General features: G+C 32.2%; 1 pseudogene; it reads right to left on the bottom strand.

Moving 5' to 3' along the window:
• The window catches only part of LOC129922577 (dynein axonemal heavy chain 6-like), an 85,276-nt pseudogene that overhangs the window by 43,429 nt on the left and 24,172 nt on the right, over window positions 1-17,675 (bottom strand).

The raw sequence follows: 17,675 nt of genomic DNA, 5'->3' as shown, positions 1-17,675 counted from the left end.
AATCTGGTAAAAATATTATAGATATTTATATATTGAACCTTGTTAATGACTGTTTTCCTGTTCCTCCCACTCCAACCAATAAGGCATTGCCTCTTTCTTGTTGAATCATCCTGACTAGTCGAGTAATATGTTCCATTGCATCCATAAAGAACATAAGACGCATTTCTTTAGGTGATGTAAGGTTAAGGTCATCTAGATACTGTCTCAAACAGAAGGAATTTCTACATAAGTAAGTATTAAAAGCTTTGTAGAGTTCTATATATTTTAATTTAGTTGATTTAATAAAATATAGAGGTTAGACTATGAAGTGCTTGATGATAACTTTTGAAATGGTTAAAAACATTATACCTATGTAACTATTTGAAGTATAAAACTAAGTTTCCAAATGTCTAGAACTTTATCGTTCTATTTTGTTATTTTCATATGAAATTTTCATTACAAAATATAAATTTTAGAAATCATTAAATAGCAGTTTGTTACCTCCCCTAAAACATGTTGAAGTTTGTTCATGTCAGATATCTCCTCATAAAATTTCTCTTCTGGTGGGCATCTCATCTTCATGAAATTACCAAACAGTAAAGGATCTTTGATAAATGAATGCGGATCAAAGTTCTGAAAATAATTAAAAGAATTCTTTACTGGCATTGATATTTGATGAGGGTCAGATGTTTGGAGTTAATTTTAAAAATTAAAAAAAATTGACATTTGTATTTTAGATAGGATGGCCAAGTGATAAAATGATGGTCTAATAAATAGGGTAGTAAGATCTTGACAATCTCAGTTCAGGTCAGGAGAATGAATGAGATTTAGGCTGGTTTGTAGCTTCATTATTCATGCTTATGGTAGTGCGCTATGGTACAATCTCTTTTTTTGTGAGAGTATGGGCTATCTGTGAGAAATTTCTGTGCTGCCTTCAGGAACCCAGCAAACACAACTCAGATCTTAGTCGGGTTATGAGCTTGAGCCCCTTTGATGGATAGCACAGCAGTTTAAGCTTTTCCGCCACTCTTCACAGATCCTCTCCCCCCCCCCCCCCCAATTATAAATGAAATATAAATTCCATTGCACTGAGCTAACTAAAAACTATTAAACATGTATGTTATGGAGTGTGTGCCCATGTTTGTATTGACAGAGAACTGTTGCTGCTAAATTCAGATTTCTACAGTTGGTAAAAGAAGCTTAGCAGCTGATGAAAGAAGTAGGAGATGAGAGACAGAATGTGTGTTGATTGTAGGTGTTGAAACATTTTCAGAATTTATTTAGAGTTTTGTATCAAGTAAGCTAAATGCTTACTAGAACTACAACACAATGACAAGCTCATCAACAATGGAATAAATTTCTATACAAACATTCATCAATCTGAATGAATGTTCACATTGTAATATGAATAGGAACAAGACTGTTTGCACTTCTTACACCAATTTAAGAGCATTGACCTAAATGTTCACATTTTAAAGAGTTATTAATAAAGATTATTTTGCCTCTATTGATGCTATTACTTCTATTGATGATTGTATTTATTTCAGTTCTAATTAACATTACTGATTAGATTGGAAACAATAATTAAATAAATTAAAAATAATGATAACAGTAATTTAAACATAACCTCATTGAATGTTTTGTACACAATTTCTGCCATAAGTTTGTGGAAGAAAAGCTTGTCTTCATTGTTAATCAGTCGATCATGGAACACTCTTTGAGTCTCGTGAATAAATAGACGAACAATTTGAATTTTTTTCACGGAAGATTCCTGCATCAGCCTGCAATATACCTACAAAACAATAAAATGTCATTACAAATTTGAAAATTCTAACAGAAAATGAAATTGAGATTCTAGCAATAAAATTACAAGGAAATGGTTTGTTAAAAAAAAAAAAAAAAAGAGTAAAAGTGAAAGAAGAAATATAATTTTTGCTATCATTTCATCCTATGAAAATATCAATCTAAAAATACTATTAAAAAAAAAAATTCAGAAAGTCCAAACCATTTTTGTGAGACTTTGTAATCTATTTTTAAAAAATGTGTTTAATTAACCCCTGCTTTTGTTACTGTAAATTAATGTAGCTCTAATTAAAAAATCTGTGCTTTTATTGTGGAACTATTTAAAGTTGTTTGATATGAAATTGAATTTATCAACTTCTTCATTGAAGAGCTGTTTCTCAATAATGTTAGTTTACTTTTATTTGTAATCAGAACCAGTCTGCATTCTAGGCCTTATGGTCACTCTCGAGCTTTGAGGTGATAATAATTTTCAAACAACAATTCTTTCACTTAGACATTCTACAGCTTTGTTTTCTTTTCATAGTTTCTGATTCACAGTACTAGTCGAACAATATTTTCAGTGGTATTTTAAAGCTATTTTCATATCATCTTGCAATTAATTATAATTATATCAACAGTAATTATTATAATATGGGATATTGAAAAGGTGCAAATTTCATGAAATTTTGTTGTTTAAATGCTTAGTAGCAGACAATTTATAAAGTAGAATGCTGACCTTGGTGTCGCAGTTATCTATGTAACTGTATAGTAGAATTATTTCTCTAATTGATAGTGCGGCGTTGATCACTATATTGATGACGTCATTACACTATTAATATTTTCTGTGTAGACTAGAGGACTGAGTTTTTGTTGCTTGTCACAACTTCTAGTGACGTAAATTTAGTGTGTGTGTGATTTGCGTCATTTATCGTCTAGTACAGTCTCTCCATTGTTTTGTACGTTGGTACAGATAGACGTGTTTTGAGAGCTCTTGAATTTCTCCTTGGTTTTTGTTATTGGATAGCCTTAGCATTTGCCTTGGACATTTTCTTGTTGGATTATCTTGACCCCTGTTTAGGGTGAGTTTTATTTTTCATTGTATAGTTTTTCTTTTTGAATTCGTTCGTATTTGTAAGTCTATAATTAGACTAGATATAGATGATTAGAAGAATCCTTTCTTTTATCTTCTATAGGGTTTTAGCGTCAAGACTAAGTTTTAGTCGTAGTCTCAGTTGAAGACTCTATTTCAAGTATTAGTGTCAAGTCTATATGTTAGACTCTGTGTCAAGTCTCAGTGTCAAGACTTGTTTATTCAGTCTCAGTTCTATATTGAGAGTACAACTTTAGGTCTACAGTCTACAGGACTGAGGTCTTTCTCTCAGTTGGTCGTCTGGTGTGCACGTTGATTTGTACATGAGTCTGAGGTTCAAGATTCCAGACTGCGGGTTGCAGTGGTCAGACCTGATGGTGTAGTGTCAACTATGAACTTCTACTTTTTGGAATTGTCGTCAGTGGACAGTACCTGATCTAGAGGCTAGATCTACATATATTTGACCGTGATATATTACCAATTGTTGTTTTTGAGATTGAAGGACTATGTGATCCATTGAACTACTTATTATAGTTAAGGTAATATACTATGTGTTTCATAATTATATGAATGATATTTATCTAAGGAGACTAACTGGATCATTGTAGATTACATATTATTACATATTGATATTTCATACTATTATTATCAGTCATCATGAATCAGTCATTTGTAAATATATCACAAGAATAAATTTTATTGTTATTTACATCATACACTTAGTTTATTAGTTTATCTACAACTACATGTGTGTGTGATGTGCTTGTCAGGCTGAACTTGAGCCAAAATATTATAAGTTCAGAAAATAATAACAATAATACAAATTGAAATAATATTTAATATTAATAAATATTTGCATTGGAAATATATAATAATAATTTGATAAATACAAGAATACAAGAACCTGACACTTGGACTACTTTAGAAAGGTCTCTCAGATTGAAAACGTAGTGAGATTTGGCAGGCGTAGGAAGTAGGTCTGAGCTCATTCTAAAATAGAGTTCAACAGCTGAGTTAACTATTGGTTCAGCTAATGTACGGGCATTGCGAGAGAAGTCTAGTAAAAACCCATTGATGATTGCCTGGAAGTAAAAGTGAAGTCAAACATAATAGGCCCAATAACCTAAACTATGTTTTTATTATTAAGTAAATACTTTGTTCAATGACTGAAAGAGGCCAACAAAGTCTTTATCAAATGTATTTTAATTTACTAGTCAAAAAAGTTATATTTTATCTAATTATCTTTTTTTTTTCCACAAATAGTTGAAAACATTTTATATTTCAATAAATTGTAATTTATTTCAATGTGTGTTACAGGACAGACATTCTATCTGAATTGAAGATTAGAACATCCTAGTCCAGACCTGACAGGAGTTACCAACATGACAACATTCACAAATACTAAATGACCAGGCAGTTTACCCTGACATTTGAGAATGCAGTCAATACAATTTACAATCACTATTTTTTAACTGAAAATATATATTACACTCAATATTAATATTTTAAGTATAAAATATCAATACCATTAAAAATTAAATTATAACATGTTTAAGTGAGGCCCTTGTTAAAATGGTTGCCTGATGATACGGTAGGAGCTCTGGACTATTGTCTGAATGGTTCCTAGTTCAAACACAGTCACCATCCTCCACTACCTGAGGGAGGTTTGGGCTACGATGTAATAATCTTTTAATTTTGAAGGAACATCGAAAACACATAAAAAGCAAAAACAAATATTGTACTAAAGAAAAGTATCCATAAAAAAAAAACAACTTACTAAAAACATCTGTTTTAGGCTCATTTCAGTTGGGGATGGGATGGTGAACATGGAAAAATGTTGAAATAACCTTGGTGACACAGGATTTCTACCGCCACCAGGAGGCGAACAGGCAGCAGCAAGGGTTACATCCTGTAACAGAAAAAATTGTTTGAGTCAGTGCACAAAGCTGTGTAGCAGTGCATCAGCTTTTTTTCTTTTAAAATGGACTAAAAGAGAATTTGAAAGATTATTTCATGGAATCTTGAACACAGGATTAAATATGTCCACTTTGCTGATTGTCAGTAATGGTTTCTCTGGTTTGATGATAGATTATTTTGTGAAAGCCTATATATCTCCACACCTGTACCTTCTTGGCAGCACTAAATTCTCTATATAATTCTGATAATATAACTTCTGGTAGCCCAACTTTCACTTCAGAATAGATTCAGAAACAGGACTATCATTTCAAACCAAATTTCTTAAGTGAAATAAACACTCAAAATATCTTTAAGAATGTTAAATATTAAAAGTGCTACTTGAAACTCTTTGCTGAGTGAAAATATTTGAATTAAATTGATCATCTGAACTTCTGTGTTGCAAAGCCTATTTATTCTCTTATCAAAATCTATCCCATCATTTAATGACATTAACACACACACATATATACTTTTTTTTGGGGTAAGTTTCTACAAGGCTGGAGGAGTAAAGATGATAAAGACACTTTTTAAGATTTGCAACAGGATCTGGCAGTCAAGAGACTGGCCCAAGCCCTGGTTTCAATCACTCATCATCACCCTGCTAAAAAAAGGCTATTTGCAACTCTGTCAAAACTACCATGCCTCATAAGCCATCCCAGCAAAGTCCTGTTAAAAATTATATTATACCATCTAAAACCAATAGATGACAAAAATTTTAGTAGGACAAGCAGGTTTTAGACAAGGTCACAGCACAACAGAAAAAAATCCTAAGCTTCAGGGTACTCTGTCAAGTCTTAATAGATTTTAAGAAAGCTTTCAACATCAAAGGTTACAAAGGTACTGCAAGCATTAAAGGAAGAAAAATTACTAACTTGTGCTTTGCTGAATACATAGATGGTCTGGCAGGGACTAGCTTACTAGTTGCTCAAAGACAAGACTTCCACAGCATAGGGTGTGCAAATCAATGTTGAAAAAACACTAATTATGACTCTAATAGCCAACAGACATTAGTATTGGAGGCTTAAAGAAAGTTGACAAGTAAATTTAAATACCTAAGAGCTATTGTTTCAGATAAAGAAACCAAAACTGAACTACTGGCCAGTTCACAGGAGCACTTGGTTAACTCATAGCAATTTAGAAAGACAAAGGTATAGCCCTCCACACTTAAATCAGACTTTGGCCATGGCCACATTCTTATATGCTTGAACTGCAGAACTATAGAGGAGGATCCTGGCCATAGATATATGCTACAGAATGATCCTAATTATCACATACAAAGACTGAAACATAAACAAAAGATTAGATACTGGATCACAATGACAATCGGGCCCAGAGATGACCAGCTAACCACTGTCAATAACAGAAAACTAAAACTTTATGACCATATTCCTTTATGACCACAAGGTCTTCAGGGCTCGCAAAAAACTTTCTGCAGGGAACAGAACCAGGAAATAGAAGAGGCAGCACAGAAAGAGATAGGAAGACAACATAAAAGAATGGATGACCAGTCATTGAAAGAGATTCTATTAAAGGCAAAAAAAAACAACCAGAGAGGAATGGAGAACGACAGTCGACAGATCATGCGTGGTGTCCCAACAGTTAAACAGGCTAAGGGATAGGTGAATTCTTTAAATGATATTTGCAATGACAAAATTGAATACTTTTATATTTATGCCTATTTAAAACAACTTTATAGTCTCTTCACAGCTTGTCAGTCAAAGGTGGAATTAGTTTTAATGATTTCAAAATTGCAGTCAAAGAGGGTTTCCAGTATGAGCCATTCTGAATCTTTTAAAATTATTTAACATTTTATATCATGGCGAGCCAGTATATTAAGAATGCTACCCTCTAAATATATAAAGGGTAAAAAAAAGTGGTCCACATTGCAAGACTCTCCCCATTGTTCTTTGGCTGTGTTATCATGCCAGGTACATCAGTTTACAAGAATCGATTACAAGGTCGCCACACTTTCATCAGTGTATATAAAAACAAAGAGATGCCCCTGTACATTAGAGAACTGATTACTCCATAAGTCCCCCAGAGAGCCCTACGCTCAATGGACTCAACGCTTTTAGTGGTGCCATGTTTCTCCCTCAAAAGCTACGGTCTGCGGGCTTTTTCAGTGCACGGACCCAAGGTTTGGAACACACTCCCCATTGATCTCAGACAGACAACATGCTATACCACTTTTAAGAAGGACATTAAGACCTACTTGTTTAAAACTTTTTTAGATTAGTTTTTTATTTCTATTGTCGTGTTTGTGTTTGTTACAGCGCCTTGAGCCTACATTTTGTTTGTTAACAGCGCTTTATAAATAAAACTATTATTATTATCAGTTTAATCAAAAATCTTCAACTCATACACATGCACTCAAACAGTAAACATTTTGTTATCCTTTATGAAAAAAAAAACGTTCGCAATTATTTTTAGCACCTGAATCTCTTTCCAGGTCATTGTTTCTCTGTCATATAAACCATCAAAGTCTAGATACTGTCGTAAAAGTTCAATAGGTGGCTGAGAGCCGTACGTGTCCAGTTTGGGCATGTTGAGATCGTCAATAAATATGACCACTCGTTTACCTTGAGGTGCACCTGTACACAGAGAAAAGCATGACAGAAGGACATTGGTATGAATAATGAACATTGATCAAAGTTTTGAGGAATTAAGATGTAAGTCTACTGGTACTTTTCAAGAGTTGTATGTTACTACTATGGTCTTGTATGTCATCCATTAAGGATAGGATGGCTGCATGGTCATGTGATTTTCGCACTGGACTATCGTTCAGATTTATAAATAGTCCAGGGTTCAAACCCTGCCCGCTCCCATCCCCCTCATCCTGCAGGAGGTTTGGACTAGGAAATAATTATCTTCAACTCTAAAAGAACATTCGAAACATGTAAAACATTTTACAAATATGTAAGTAAAGGCGGGGCTTTAAGTCAAAAGGGCAGGTCGTCACAAATCCTCAAAAAAAACATAATCTGATGCGCTATCGAAAATGTAAGACTACAGTTGAGATGCTTATAGAAACATGTATAAATGATGGTCAATTATAGCCCCTGCCACTTCTTTGTTCCCAACCTACATCTATTGGACTGTATTGTTTTTTTAATTGTTTTAAAAGTGGAGTTCAATTTTCTGAAATTTTGTAATTAAACATTAATACTACTGAAACATTAGGTCAGTTTTAGACTATAATGTTACCATGCATTAGTTAAACATTGAAATTGTTCTTATTCTTAATTTCAATCAATCAAAAAGTTAGTTAATTTAATGTATTAAAAATTGCTCTAGGACATGTTGACCTCCAATCATGATGAAGCATGTGGGAAATATTAAAAGTACAATTAGGCTGCAAGCAGATACCATGTCACTATGCTGTCATTACTCTGAACTACCTAACAGCACAATGTTATGTACAAAACAAAACTACAGTTGATGTGTGAAAAGCAAACAAGAAAAAAGAAATACAGGTTAAATTAAGACCTGACAAGTTTTCTTGAAAGAACTTGAAAAAAACATTTAATGGTGCAACTGATCACTGCCTCAGAAACATTTCATGAGTTTACTAGGTAGACCTGAGAGAATCAGGAAAAAAATAACTAAAACTACACAAAACATAGACTAAAAATCAGCTCGCTGAGTTCATTGGGTCAGGGCATTATAAAAAGAAATGCCAAAGCTGAAAGGGAAAAAAAATTGTTGTAGCTGCTATTGGAACTGTCCAAAACAGGATATAAAAACCACTCTTTCACCACCAGCAGGTATATTGAAAGGACAAAGTCTATTTTTCATACTGCTTTTAGCCACAACCATGATCCAATTATGGTGATTTGTGTGTGGGTGATTTGTTACCCCAAGCCATGTAACTTTAAAAAAAAAAGAAAAAAAAAAGAAATGTAGCCTATTTTGTTTGTTCTACTAATTGTTTGAATGCATTTGTTGCAATGTGTGAAGTGTGTTACTTATACATAGATGTAACCCATCCAGACAATCATTTGGGGCAGGGAACCACTCTAGATCCTTAAAGCATAGCTGGCAAAGCGTATCAAGTGAACATAACTTTTTTTTATATGTGTTTCAAACATTGAAGATGTTATAGAACTATATGTGTGTTAGTCATTAAAGACATATATGTTAGTTTTTAAAAGATTTTTGTTGGTCATTAAAGAAGTGCATATTAGCAGTTGAACACAAAATGTTTGTTAGTAGTTGAGGAAGAACATGATCTCTTTCTCAACTTGCGCTCTTCATGTAAATTTTTTTTTTTTGCAATAAGCCCCTGTCGATTCTTTTTGCACATAAGATCAAAACAGTAGCCTATATAGCCTGCAAACCTTGACTCAATTGGTAGGGTTTTGAAAATATAGAAAATTATTTTATTTTAAGTAATCAATTTTTAGCATAAAATGATATTTAATTTTATAATTACTGAAATTAATTTTAGTACTAAAAATATCTTGAGAGAGTAAATAAAGAAATTAATAAGTCAGGATATTAACCAAAGAGACATACAAAAAAAAACCAAAAAAAAACTGAGATCAGACATTTAGTTTAAAACATAAGACTGTATAAGAAGTTAAAATGTTACAGTTATAGACAAAAAAATAAATTTACCAATAACATTTTTCTTTCGTTTCTCCAACTTCCCTTCAATAATTTCCTGAGTTCTTCCGCTGCTGGTTTGTGCAGAAAAGTTAATGTAAACTGGTACGTAGTTCATTCTCTCAGAGATGCGATCAAGTAAATCTCTTACTATCACAGACTAGAGCAAGTTGAAGGAGACAATATATTCATTCTTTCAGATATGCAGTCAATTATTTCAATTACACAAACATTAACCAATCAAGAAATATTCAGAAGTTGCAACATTTTTTTTTTTAGTTATAGTTTAAACAAAAACATTAAATCAACATCTTATAATCATATCTTTAATGAAGGTAAATTGGTAAACTAATTTCATACTACCTTGCCCACGCCTGTCCCTCCTGTAAAGAGCACTGGTTTTTGAACAGAAAGTAACCACTCTAGGAAGTAGCCATAACGTGCTGTGTCCACAGTGGGCACCATCATTTTAAAAAATGAAATGGATTTGTCAAATCGAAAGGATGAGACAAGACGTTCCCACAGATCCATTCTCTTTGAGTCCACCTCAATGTAATAGCTCCATAAAGGATATGTTCCTGGCAGCTGAAAGGTTATATTAATAATAGAGAAACACTCCATCTTGCAAATAATTTCAATGTTCATAACTTCAGTATTCTTTTTAAGGACAACATAACATCAAATTTAAACAGAACATGTTGTCATTTCAATAGTACTTCAGCAGTGCATCTAGAATGCACTACATCTAGACTTCTTTCCAGCTACTAGATTACTCAATGAAGTAAGCTATAAGCAAGCATCAGTATTCAAAATGCACTCAAGACTCGCGTCTCTGTATCCAATCAAAAAAACTATTTTTTATGCTTATAAAGAAGACTCCTTGGTGTATGTTTTGTTAATTGTTTTCTACTATCACTACCAATGTAGTCTTTTACTAGATGGGTTTAGTTTTTAATAAAGTCAATAGGTTTAGTGAGTAGAAGAGTTCTTTAAGGTCCAAATTTGTTGTTATATTATCCAACAATGAAATCAACTCTGAGCCAGTTCAGCACTAAATTGTCTATGATGTATAAATAGAATATCTGATTGAAACTATCAACACATAATATTGTTTCAGTTACCTTGGCATCTTGATTTTCATCAAATTGTTGTCATATAAACAGATCAAAAGCATCTCTGTACTCATCAATGAGGTTACCCCCAAGAGCCCAAAGGTAACAAAACACAAAGATCTGGCACAGAAATCGAAACATCTTGGAGGATTCTAGTGACCAGTCAAATTGACCAAGCTTGTAGAAGAAAATGGCTTCAAGCAATTTACAAAATGAGTTTATTTTGCTGATATCTACCTGGAAAATAAGAGTACAGATCTAAATGTTGAGAATTCTTAAGTCTACATTGAAACTAATTTGTTCTTACTGGTATGGATATAGTTCTTTAAGATACTTTGTATTTGTCCACACCTCCATATAATTCATTCATAGTAATAGATTTTGGATTCATAACATACACATGAACTGGTTGATAGAATTCATTCTGTACACCTTGATTGTACAAACTGGTCAAGGCTTTTTCTAGAATCTAATGAAACAAGTCATCAAAACTTTAAAACACTTTTTTGCTTACATAGATAGGGTTTTTATTGATTTAGTACCATGAAAATGAAGAAGAGGCAGACAGAGAAATCAATGGGAGGACAACATAAAAGAATGGATGGGCCTGCCATTGAAAGAGGTTCTAACTAAGGCAAAAGTCCGAGAGGAATGGAGAAAGACAGTCGATGAATCTTGCCATGGTGCCCCAATGGTCCAACAGACTAAGGGATAGGTAAAGGTAAATTGATTTAGAATTAAAATACATATTATACCTATTCTAATGTTATGTCTTTTCCAATGTAATATCAGATCTGATGCTTAATCTAATGCCTTAACTCTTTGACTGCTGTGTTTTGTTTTCAAAAAAATGCTACTTTTTTTTTAAAAATAAGAAAATGTTCCAAACATGGCTAAAACAAAAATTTATTGTTTAAGTACCAATGATGCTATAGTAACAAATTTGGTATCAAAGTAAAGGTAAATGAATGGAGAATGTGAAAATGTAAACATCTTTCTATTTAAATATAAGATACAAATTATAATCTAAATAATATGACACTCAGAAAAAAAAATGGATGCCAACTTTAGAACTTTTGAGACCTAAATTTAGATTTTGTTCTTTGTATTACTGTTGAAACAGCATATTTAGACTATTTACAGCATTTTCAAAAAGAAATGTGATAAAACAGTCAATAAAAGATGATGAATCATTGATTATATTATTATTTTTACCTTGTTTTTTAGTCAGAAAAAAAGTGAAAATTATTGCGCTTTTCATTTCTACCAATAACAATAGATACCAGTACTAAATCTATCAACCAAATGCACTCAAATATTATGTACATTTGAATCAATGGGATATAGATCTAGATTTGTCTTCTTTTTATTTGCATAGATCATCTTTCATTCTAATACTACACCAGTGCAAGACATAGGCTAGCGAGAGATCAAAGCCTAAATCTCTAACTAGATGAAGGACAATAAAAATCCTAATTCATTTTACCTAAGATTTAGACATCAAATAGATCATTATTACTGTTCCTTTGTGATATTTTCAAAAAGAAATGTGATAAAATAGTCAATAAAAGATGATGAATCATTGATTATATTATTATTTTTACCTGGTTTTTTAGTCAGAAAAAAAAGTGAAAATTATTGCGCTTTTCATTACTACCAATAACAATAGATACCAGCACTAAATCTATCAACCAAATGCACTCAAATATTATGTACATTTGAATCAATGGGATATAGATCTAGATTTGTCTTCTTTTTATTTGCATAGAACATCTTTCATTCTAATACTAGACCAGTGCAAGACATAGGCTAGCGAGAGATCAAAGCCTAAATCTCTAACTAGATGAAGGACAATAAAAATCCTAATTCATTTTACCTAAGATTTAGACATCGAATAGATCATTATTACTGTTCCTTTGTGATAAATTATGGATTTAGAATAGTTTTATATTTTACTTTTATTTAGTAGTAAACCTTTTGGAGTGCAACTTGAACCAGTATAGTGATGGTGATGATTTTTACCAAAAAACAATACTAAAAAAAATTGCTAGAAAATATACCAAGAAAAGGCCCAGCATGGTGGATGAATATTGGATTTAGATCTGCCATTTCTGTTGTTTTCATTTATCTAAGGGTTAGATCTATAGGAATCTACAAAGGTGTAAAGATAAAAGCATAGATCTAGTCAACCTTGATCTACATTCAAGACCTAGCCCTAGTCTAAGGCTAAGGCCTAAGCCTAAGCATATAAGGCAATACTAGATCTAGATCTAAATCTAAATGCTAATAATGTCCAAGTCTGCTTCATCCTATGCTAAATCTTGATCAAGATCTTCATTATTACAATTCATAGAAGTATAAATAAAAATATAATAAAGCTTCTTCACTGTCTTCAGTAGTAAACATTGTGGGTGTGTCTTGGACAAGCATAGCCATGATTTTGATGTTGTAGATTTTTACAGATAAACAATACTAAAAAAAAAAAAAAAAGAAAATGGGGAAAAAATGCCCACAGTACAGAGTGGATGATTATTTGATGTAGATCTACCATTTCCTTTCTTTTTATTTACCAGAACCTTAGATCTAAAGATATATCTAGATCTAGAGTCCAAGTCTAGAGATAAAAGCTTAGATCTAGTCAATCTCGATCTACAGACTACACCTACTGACCTAGCCTACTGACAATAATAGATTTAGATCTAAATACTAATAATATAGATATAATCATATAAATACGCTAAATTTAGACCTACCTGAATCTAATCTAGATCAAATTCTTCATTATTACTATTTATTTGTGATAATTTTTAGAATAATTATAAAGTTTCTTCAGTAGTCAACATTGTGGGTGTGTCTTGGACTAGCGTAGTCATGGCGACGTTTTTTTACATTGTAAAAAAAGTAATAAATAAATGTCTAAATAAAGCCAAAAGCTTCTAATTTCTATGTAAACAAAGGATGAAGAACTCTTTTATAAATTAAAAATAGTTCCACTGTTGTTAGTTAAAATTTTTAATTTAAAAATGCAACGAAACAAAGGTAGGGTAAGAACGTCTATGGGATAGACGTTCCGTGCGTTTAGGGCAGACAGACCGTCTATGGGATAGACGCTCCGCACTCATTGAGTTAATAAGGTTGAAGCACAAACACTACACAATACACATTCACCAAACTTTAGGCATTGGCAGTAGTTAATCTTTTCATTCACAATAACTGAATATTTTTTTTTTTAAATTGTGTAAAAAAATATTATGAACAGAATGAAAAGTGTTTAGGTTACAAGCTAAATAGTTAGGAAGGAACTGCACCAAATAACTAGCAATGAGTCTGACTACCCTACAAAACATCAGGGGTAGGTAACAAAGAGCTCAGATCATTTAAACAACTGCACAACAAAGCCTGCCAGGTGTCAAAATTTGTATTGATTCTTTTTACTTTCCAAATAACTGTCTTTTATTTTCTTTTTTCATTTTAATGATGCTGTTAGAATATTTTCAAAGAAAATTTGACAACAATTAATAATTGTTTATTTTGGTTGAGTAAAAAATTTCAGATAATCCTTTAGCAGCTGTATGCATTGTAAGACATAATTGCCTTAAAATATCAATGATTCTTAACCTACACCTACATCATGAAAAAATTCAGAAAACTCAGAATCTGTCCAAAATAGCTAAAACAACACATGTATTTTTAACATCTAACAGTCCATCTTTAAATGTTCTAAGTGTAAAAGATAGTCTTTAATATATTTTAACTCTTTCTCTCCTACTGACGATACCAGCGTTGATTCCACCAGAATGTGGTAAATAATTATGGAGAGAAAGAGTTAAATTTGTTCAAATTGTTATACATAATTCCAAGGGAGGAGCCTATTTTATTTCTGGTCTTTGTCTCACTGGTGCCACAGAGAAAGTTGATATTGAATGTGTTGAATTATTGATTGTTATTAACTTTCAATGTATAGACCTAAGAAACAAGGTCATTGTACAACAAAAGGACATAATGTGGATAGATGACTATATATTTTTTTTAAATACTAGCTTAGTAGATCATGTACTTTTGATGGATTCCTTATTAGCATCATTAAACTCTGCTTTTAGGCCCTGTTTCAAACTTTTCAAATGCAAGAACATAAAGTCATTAATTTAAAAACAAATGCAATCTTTCATTTGTAGAAAATATGCTTGAATGTGATGACTGAGAATTGTGTGAGTCACAGAGTGAATGAAAACTTACAAGTTTAATATTTACGTACCTAGATTTGATTTGATTTGGATTTTAGGCACATCAGCACAATTTAGGCCATGTCGTGCCTGCAGTCCCTTAAGGACTACTCTCTCTCTCTACATAACAGGGGCTAAATTCTATACAGTTAAATCATTAAAATCAAGGTCTATTCACAGTTAAAATAGTAAGGGTAGTAAAAATTTAATAATTTGGTAAAAATCTAATGTAAATAGTACATGTTCACAGATTCATAAATCAGATCTTTGTAGACAACCCCACTTCCCGGATAAAGCCCAGTACCTTCCCAGGGTCGACATTGTCGAATAGTGTTTTTAAGTTAGTGGCTCTAAAACACTACAATTAGAATGGCTACAAATGTAATACACTACCCTGTAAATTGTGGTCTTTCCACCCCCAGTTGGTCCAACTAACATAACACCATGTCTGACAATCATAGTCTCCAAGAACTGTATCACTTTCACAACTTGCGTGTCCACCACTTGGAGCTTCATTTCTAGTTGGATGTTCATGATCTCATCTTTCAGCTGGCCATAATCATGTTCTGGTATGTTAACACCAGGAAAAAGATCTGAAAGTATGGCCTGCAAAACATTATAAAACCACTCAGTAAACAAGTTTCATAACTATTTCTTCACATTATTAATACTTTTTTTTATTCCACCCAAAATATAATTTTTAAAATTTTGATTTATCTGTAAGAAATATTCTGTTTAATGCTGGTGATAAAACCATAAGAAAACTTTCCACAAATGAATTGATAATTCATAGATAACTATATGTTTGTCTAAAAACTAATTAAAAGCTTAAGCTCCATGTAAGTAAATACACATTATTAACATGTAATATGAGTGATAATTTAGTTTATGGCATAATAATAATATACAGTCTTTACTATTGTATGGTTCAGTAAGCTTATAGTCAGAAGTAGGGCCTACAAAAATAGACGTAGTGGTTTATTAATCAACAGATTGATTTATCCATTCATCAAATGGTTCACATTTATTACAGGGCTTAACACTGTGGTTTTTACTTCATCTTTCTTTTGTTTTGACATTTGTTGGAAGAGTTTATATATATAGCTGTTAGTCTTTTATAACAGTTCAAAGCATAAAAATAAACAAATAATAGTGATACTTATACTAATAATAATAATAAATGAAAAAGTAAAAACCGAGTTACTTGAAACAGTTTAGCATCGTTGAACAAAAACTTTGGAAGATTGCTATCACGAAGCGCTCGAATCAGAACTACATCTTCCGGTTTGTCAGGATTCTGTCTTTTTAAACTGCCAGCCATAACCAGGACAGATTTTACAGCTCGCATACCTAAAACAAAATGTGTATATTATCATAAATTTGCATATTTTATTTGAGTGTGTACATGTCTTTATTTTTAGGATATAATTATTCATGAGTGTCTACTATTTTTAGGACATTATTATTTATGAGTGTGTACTTTTTTTCTAGGAAATACTTATTGATGAATGTGTCAAGGTTATTACCAAAGTCATAATGATCTTGTTGCGAGAGTTGTTCACTACACAGTTTGTACATTTGAACCATTTTCTTGGCTAATGTTCTGGAGGACTCAAATCCTTCTGAGTACAAGATAACTTCAGCAATCAGACCTAAAAGAAAAGAAGCAATAAAATATTAGAACTGGAAATAATTTATCTACAAGGAGTCACTTTGTACAGGAGTGACAATAAACTACATATAAACTTCATCTGTAAGTTGATAAAAATGATATATAATAAACACTGCAGCTGCATACATAAACTAAAAGAAAAAGAGAACACATAAGGACTAATGGCATTAATGGAAAAAGCTTCATTTGTCTTACAGCTGAAAATGAATGAATATTGAGAGGAGATGAAATGAATTAGCCCAAGTTCCCATCATCTAAATAGAGAGACAATATAGCAAATCTAGCATAAGATCCAAGCCATCAGAGGCTGAGAAAGAAATTGCATGTGATACCAGAGATAAAAGTAATAAAACATTCAAAAGGATCACTCAACTTTAAACTGGTTCATAGGTTTAGGTTCTATTTTTGTTGTCTTATAAATTAAATACATAAATAAATGTCCTTAGGAGTCAAACTTTGGCCCGAACCATGCAAAGTACAAGACAATACACGACAATGGCCTGTTCTGCACAATGAACAGTTTGTTCAGGCATCCATGACAGGCATCATATGTAGTTGCAGATTTGGGCCTTTTGGGATTTTTCTAAACACTTAGCCATTGTTGTACTTTTAGCTTTTGAATACTACTAAGGAAAAGACCTTCTAGATGTTTCATCATCTTACCATAATCTGGTACCATCATTGATATAGGTCTAAACAAAGCCTGTAAATTATCAGGTAATTCTGTCCGTCCAGCGTAACCAGGATTCATAGTGATGAAGGCTGCACATGTATGAACCAGTTTGATCTCACGCCCTTCAAACATGAACCTATTGAGCTATAGAGGGAGACAACATAGAAAACTTTGTTCTTACCAGTCTAGTAATCTAAAGAGAGAGACAATTTTTTTTATTGTTTCTAACACCAATCAGGTTAACCAATTTCATTACCAAATCTCCTTGACCATAACCTACATGGAAACATACATGCACTACATGCAATTACCAAGCTTCTAAGGATTTTAAAACTTAGAATAAACGCACCCACCTCTCAAACCATCACTAAAACAGAGGTAATGATAATGAATAGTCAACAGTAAATTGGAAATAATGATTATGACGATCTCAGGAATATATTAATATATGGTGTGGTGTAAAAAAGAAAATATATGAAAGTTTTAAATTGCAACATTAGAAAATACAAGAAACTGCTTGACACATAGAATTTGGAAAAATAAGTAAAACAAAAACACTGCCCATGATGAAATATTGTTGTGT

Source organism: Biomphalaria glabrata, chromosome 13 (genome assembly GCF_947242115.1).
Source record: "Biomphalaria glabrata chromosome 13, xgBioGlab47.1, whole genome shotgun sequence".
Taxonomy (NCBI): Eukaryota; Metazoa; Mollusca; class Gastropoda; family Planorbidae; genus Biomphalaria; species Biomphalaria glabrata.
The sequence above is the reverse complement of the archived record's forward strand: the minus strand, read 5'-3'. Positions and strand labels throughout refer to the sequence as shown.